The sequence below is a fragment of the Coenobita brevimanus genome, chromosome 26 (genome assembly GCF_032717465.1).
Source record: "Coenobita brevimanus isolate Jiangsu-jjx chromosome 26, ASM3271746v2, whole genome shotgun sequence".
NCBI lineage: Eukaryota > Metazoa > Arthropoda > Malacostraca > Decapoda > Coenobitidae > Coenobita > Coenobita brevimanus.
In genome coordinates this window covers 21,905,292-21,912,170 of record NC_136979.1, presented here as the reverse complement: position 1 = coordinate 21,912,170, position 6,879 = coordinate 21,905,292, and the positions used below count along the sequence as shown (strand labels likewise).

General features: G+C 38.9%; 1 non-coding gene across 1 annotated transcript; it reads right to left on the bottom strand.

Moving 5' to 3' along the window:
* Window positions 1-5,597: 5,597 nt before the first annotated feature.
* On the bottom strand, window positions 5,598-5,716 carry LOC145394234 (5S ribosomal RNA). The gene has a single exon (XR_013896341.1). It is a non-coding gene; the product is annotated as a 5S ribosomal RNA (ribosomal RNA).
* Between the last annotated feature and the right edge of the window lie 1,163 nt (window positions 5,717-6,879).

Below are 6,879 nucleotides of genomic sequence, written 5' to 3'. Positions count from 1 at the left end.
AAGTGGTCGGGATGGAGCGGGTTAATATCATACCATAATACCATAACCTGGATGAAATTAAAATGCATTTATTCTAACAATCTGAAATTATCTTTAACGGTCACACTAAGCATGTCACACCAACTACCCACTTTCTGGCCTAACCTGATCACACAATTTCTTTTTCTTTACCTACGTTTCATAATACCGGGTGCCCAGAATCTATGAACACAGCTTGCTTAAGATAGCTCAGAAATCCACATGCTTGTATTAACTTAAGCAGCTGCCTGGAACCGCTCATAGCACCTATCGCCACTCCCTTTTATCACGATTATGATCACCCTAAGGATTCGGTGAAGTAGAGTCCAAAAAAAAAAAAAAAAAAAAAAAAAAAAGGGAAAGAAAGTAGAAAAGATGGAAAACTATCAATGGCATGTCCAGTAAAATGAGCCACACATTCGCACACTGTTCAAAGCTCTGAAATTCTGGCTCTATCTTACAGGACTTATCATTTGCACTTTTTTCTTTATAATGCACTTTACATTACTTGCCAGATAACCAACCCGTCAACTATCAGTTGACGCATAACTATAAAAGGGGTTGTAAGCTCTTGCCATTTTTTTGTATGTATCCAGAAATATATATATATATATATATATATATATATATATATATATATATATATATACATATATATATATATATATATATATATATATATATCTATATATATATATTGCCAGACGCCTTAATCCCGTAAGAGGTGGCCACAAACAAATCGCCTCCATGTCGCCGTCCCCCACCATTTCACTGTCTCGCTCCCAGCTCACACCTCCCTCTCATATACTTCTCCACTCCATCCCTCCATCTCATCCTTGGCCTCCCCCTCCCTCTCCCCCCTCCACCTCACTCACATATACTCTCCTCGTTAGTCTCTCACACTCCATCCTCTCCACATGGCCAAACCACCTCAGTGTGTTTAGCCTAACGCTTCCTATCACAGTAGTAGTTGCAGCAAACTCTCATCTCTTTTCTGTCCAACTCACTAATGCAAGAGTTAACAGTTACTCCCAGTCCTTCCTTTATGTAACATGTCAACTCTGGAACTGTCCCCCTCTGTCTGTATTTCCTGCTTCCTATGATCTCAAGTCTTTCAAACGCAGTGTGTCCAGGCATCTCGAAATGATCGGATCTTGAATTTGGTTCTCGCTTGTATTTTGTGTTTCTCTTGGAAGGTACAGTCACTGCGGGCTCGTGGCCTTTGGTTCCTTCTTCCTCGTATTAAAAAAAAAAATTCACATCCACACCACAAAGACCCTTCACTTCCTCATTTGTTAATCTGTCTCTCCATGTGACTCCACATGCTCCTCACAAATAACTCATTTCCACTGCTCTCACTCATGACATCTGTCTCTCCAACAAGGTCCAAGCTTCACTTCCATACGTTAGAGCTGGTATCACAATACAGTCATGTAGTAACGTTTTCACTTCCATGCTCACTTCCCTGTTTCTTATCACTGCTTTCAAAGAACCAGCAACTTGTTGTACCCTTTCAAGCACTTCACCCTCCAAACTTTCATCCTTACTCATCACACTACCCAAGCACTTAAACGCACTCACATTTTCCATTTCTTCCTCATCCAACCTCACTGTACATTCTCTGGCTTCACTTCTCTCGAAGACCATAACTTTACTCTTCCCTACATTCACCTTTAGATTCCGTTTCTTACACTCTCTCCCAGACTCATCCACCAAGCCTTGCAGCTTCCCCTCGTCTTCACTTAACAACACAGTATCATCCGCAATACATGGAGTTTCCAAACTCTGCCCTCTATCATTAGGGCCACTCCAACATCCACTGCCTTACCTTGTATCTCTTTTATAACCCCATCCATGTACGGATTGAACAACCATGGAGACATGACACATCACTGTTTCACTCCAACCTTCAAGTAGAAAATATTCACTGAGTTCACTATCCACACGCACTGCAGCTTTAGCACCCTCAAACATACTCTTCACAGCATTCAACAACTTCCCATCTACTCCATATATTCTTAATACTTTCCATAATCCTTGCCTATCCACCCTGTCATATGCTTTCTCCAAATCCATGAAGACCGCATACAACTTCTTTCCTTTCTCTAGAAACTTTTCCACTAAAGATCTACAGTAAGAATGAATATCTGATCTACACAACCTCTTCCATTCCCAAAATCTCTCTGTTCTCTTCCTACTAATTCCTCTGTTATTTCCCTAACTCTGTCAATAAGTATCCTACCATATACTTTTCCTATTACACTAAGAAGACAAATTTCCCTATGATTACCACATCTTTATCCCCTTCTCCTTTGTACAGGGGACTTCCAATCATCCGACTCTACCTCCCTCCCAGGCCAATCTGCACATCTTCCACATCCATTCTACTACTCTCTCCCCCCCATGCTTCAGCATTTCACCACACACTTCATCAATTCCTGGGGCTTTCCCCATTTTAACTTCATCGCTTCCACAACTCCCATCCTACTGATTTCTTCTTCTCTTCTCTCATCCCACCGTCTCCCAGCCATTCCCCAGCCACTTATTCGCGCATATATATATATATATATATATATATATATATATATATATATATATATATATATATATATATATATATATATACACACACACACACACACGACGTGCTACCCAAAAGTCTCCGAAATTTGAAAGCCTGACAGAAACTGCTTGTTGTACAGTCGGCCTAAGAAGTGATGGCAGAGTATCCAAAAGTTTTCGTTCAAGTGATAATATATACATTTCTCCTTGTATCATCTAAAATAAAAATTAATCTATGTATTTGTATTACAAAACAGTCAGTGAAGGTGAAAGTACATGTTCATTTCAAATTTGACAGAGTTTATTATTTAGGTCGGTAAGAAATCATCAAATGGAAGAAGGAATGTTGCCTCCCTTGCATTATTTTACAGATATTTTTTTGGCAAATGCTCAGACGAAGTTGCGTCCATGGTGCCACCTCTCCATGCCTTCCCTCGTGCTACACGGGCATCTGGTAGCGCTCATAACTGGAATGTCACTCAACCATATTGCAGAACTTCTGCCTATCAGAATTCTTTCATTCCCCGAACTGCATCTCTCTGGAACTCGCTTCCCCAGAGTTGTTTTCCTCCAAATTTCAACCTACAACTGTTCAAGTCTAACTGTTACAGATATTTTATGAACAGAGGACACCAGTAATCTGGTGTATGGATTATTTTTCTTTCTCCATTTGTTTTTCCTTCCTCCGTTCTGTTATTTATAAAAAAAAAAAAAAAAACTTGAAACTTCAGAACTATCGTTCAGGGGGAGGCAGGATTAATTTGCGGAGCTTAAATCTTTTATGGCCAAAAACAATAATTCATGAAAAGCCTAAAGCTGATATGATTAAGAAATAAATACCATTAAGATAAATAACTAATACTGATGAAATTCTTTCTTAGAACACAAGAAAATGACTTCAGTAAATGTATTTCCGTTTCTGCTGTCTCCATGAACGGCGGAAGGCGGGAAAACAAAGTAAGTAGGCTATTGGAAATGGACCAGCCACGAGCACGAAGGGAGACATCTGTTGGCCAGAGGCAAACAATTATTGCACTACATATGGCAAATATTCCAGTAAGAGAAATCTCTAGAAGACTTAACGTAAGTAAGAGAACAATACATCGCTGGATAAAGAATCGTGAAGACAGAGAGAATCTCAGAAACTTACCTAGAAGCGGAGCTCCTCGTTGCACCACTAGGCAGCAAGACGAAATGATTATTGCTACTGTTCAGGAACAGCCATTAACAAATGCAGCTGCCATCAAGCAAAGGACAGGATTACAGGCAGGCCTTCAGACAATAAGAAACAGATTGCATGAAGCTGGTATTCACCACAGAACACCTGCAACCAAGCCAGACTTAAATCAGCAGCACAAAGACGAAAGGGTAGGGTTTGCTCTCCAATATTCGGCAATGGATCAGTCATTCTGGGATGCTGTCATATTTTGTGATGAAAAAACTTTTTCATCTGACGATCACGGACAGCTTCATTGTTGGAGACCCAGTAATACAAGGTAACTAACGTTGTAATCACATCTCATCTTAATGCAGAAAACATAGGCTGGGATCCGCCTTATTTATACTGGTCATTATAATGCTTTAACGCATTATATCTCCATTTGCTGTACTTTTGAGTCATTATTTTCCGCTTTCATTAAACTGGTTATATTTAGTGAGATATAAATGTAACGGCCTTATAAGTTTTATGTCAAAAAAGCCAGCATTTATAATACATTCCTGGTTATGCTCTGCCTGATGATTAGTTACCATGATTTTCCCAGTTGAATGCTGCTTCGTTAGTAATTAAACTGTTTACTTCCTGTTCATTTTAATCTGTCGAAATCATTGTTTTATTTATGTATGTATATATTTATTTTAGGTTTGAAGAGCAGAACATATGCAAATCAAGACAAAGCGGCAGAATAACAGCAGGCTTATGGGGGTGGATGGCTGCTAGTGGTCCAGGGGAACTTATAGTCATCGAGGAAAGACTGAACAGTACCCAATATGTGAACATTTGAGAAGAGGTGTTGTTACCCACAGTTAGAGCAATGCTATTACCTCAGCCACTTCCTGTCTACATTGCAATGGACAATTCTTCTGTTCCTAATGCGCAGATAGTAAAGCAGTGGTTTATGGAACATCCTGATGTTGTGAGAATTGAGTGGCCAGCAAAATCCCTTAACCTGATGCCAATTGAAAACTTGTGGGGATGCATGACACAGAGTTGGGACAGAAACACCATCAGAACAAAGGAAAGTTTGATATCTCATGCAATGAACATATGGGAAAACCTTCGTCCAAAACGTGGAATGCCAAATATATGTCAGAGATTAGCAGCCTCAGTTCCAGAACGACTGGCAAGAGTAATAGAGTGCAGAGGTTCATACACAAAGTACTGAGCTGAAGACTTGCAGAGCAATTTTGCAGTTATACCAGTTTGACGAAAGTGGTTACCTGAAAGAGGAACCTTTAGGAATTATTAAAGTTATTGCAATTAATTTTCTTTTATAGTATCATAGTACAGTTTCATAACAGAAAATGTATATAAAGTACCGGTAACTAAAATACTAAGGACGTCAAATCTTAAAGTTAGCGAAACCTAATTTATCTCTATTTGGTAAAAAATGTGAGGAAAATATTCACTAGTCCATTGTAAGGATTAACTGCATTCAGAATTATTTGTGTTGCCTCTCCTAATTAAAAGATATAATTTTGACAGCAACATTTATTTCCCTAGAATTGAAAATGTGTTGTTACCCACTGGAAAGAATAAAGCAGCAATAATTTTGATGGTATACACTGAGGGTATAATGAGGGAGAAATGTTCTGGTGCAGTCACATATATAATATTCTTAATACCAAGCCTTTTCTGTGTGTCATCCTATTTATTATATCAAGCTCACAGCAGTGAGCATTTATTTCATTCATTGCCAGACGCCATGTATCCCAAACGGGGTGGTCAAGGGCTTAGAGTTAATTGTTTTACAGGGAGGGGCACTAATCCTCCACCAACCCCACTTGACACGTAGGGATGCCAACAGCATTTGGTGTTCCCAGGAGGTCACCCATCCAAGTACTAACCAGATTCAACGTTGCTTAACTTCGCTGATCGGATGGGAAGCGGTGTACTCAACGTGGTATGGCCGTTACAAAATTAAATATTGCCTTCTGATACTAGCCCATTCTTGCTTGATCATGAGAAAATAACATTAGATTGCTGCTTCAGTGATGGGTATACTGCTCGGAGTAATACCTAACATTCAAATTTGAAAGACGTGCGGAATATGTAACATTTAAATTCGAAAGACGTATCAGGCACTTTGAAATTCTAATATATCATTGACTCATATTGTCAACCCTAAATAATATTCAGCAAGATGAACTATAATATATTCAATTGCAAGACGAAATTTGCAAGAAACCGGGAACGTAATATTAGGCTACTACCTCATAAACACGGTGGGTGTATACTGTCCTAAGTAATACACAACATATCAAAATTGTAAAGATGTATCAGATGCTTTTAATTCTATCACTGCCTTATATTGCCCATTCTTAATAATGCCCAGCATGATAGATTATATACGTATTTTATCAGATGCTGTGACTTGGTAAGAGTACGAAAATATTATTTATATTCAGTCGTTTTTCATCTAACGTATGAATGACCATAGTGACCGAAACAATCTGAAACTTTGCCATCACTTCTTGGGCCGACTGTACAAACGCCCAAAAAAGTAATGACCCGATTCCCAGAACCTTTCGGTCAAAAACTGGTATCTGGCAACTGTCACGGCCTAGTTATACTTCCTATATTGCACACCGGAAAGAGCTGTATTTAGGTAAACAACACCAAAAAGCAATATGTACGTTTTGTTCCCGTATATATAATCGCATTACGGAAGAGGAAACCACAATATACTAAAGTTGAGGCTTGGCCGCACGAAAGAATGTGAAACGCACAGCCTATCGCTCAACGGTTTCAGAGTTAAAATGAGGAGAAACTCGTAATACTGCACATTCTAAATCAGCAATACTAAAGAAAAGATGTCCCCTAAAACAAAACCCGCAGATAATGGTAATGTCGAAATCACGCGTGACATCAAATCAGAAAAATAAACATTTAAAAATTATATTATTATCCACATTTAATTCTCTATGGGGGACTATATTTACGCAGGGGAACCCGTGAGAGATGTAAGCAAGATGGATCAACACGATACTACAGCGTGTCAGTGCAAGCAGATTATTGCTTTTTATTTTGCAAAAATTCCAGCAAAGCAGATATCCCGACAGCTTAACATCAACAAGAGG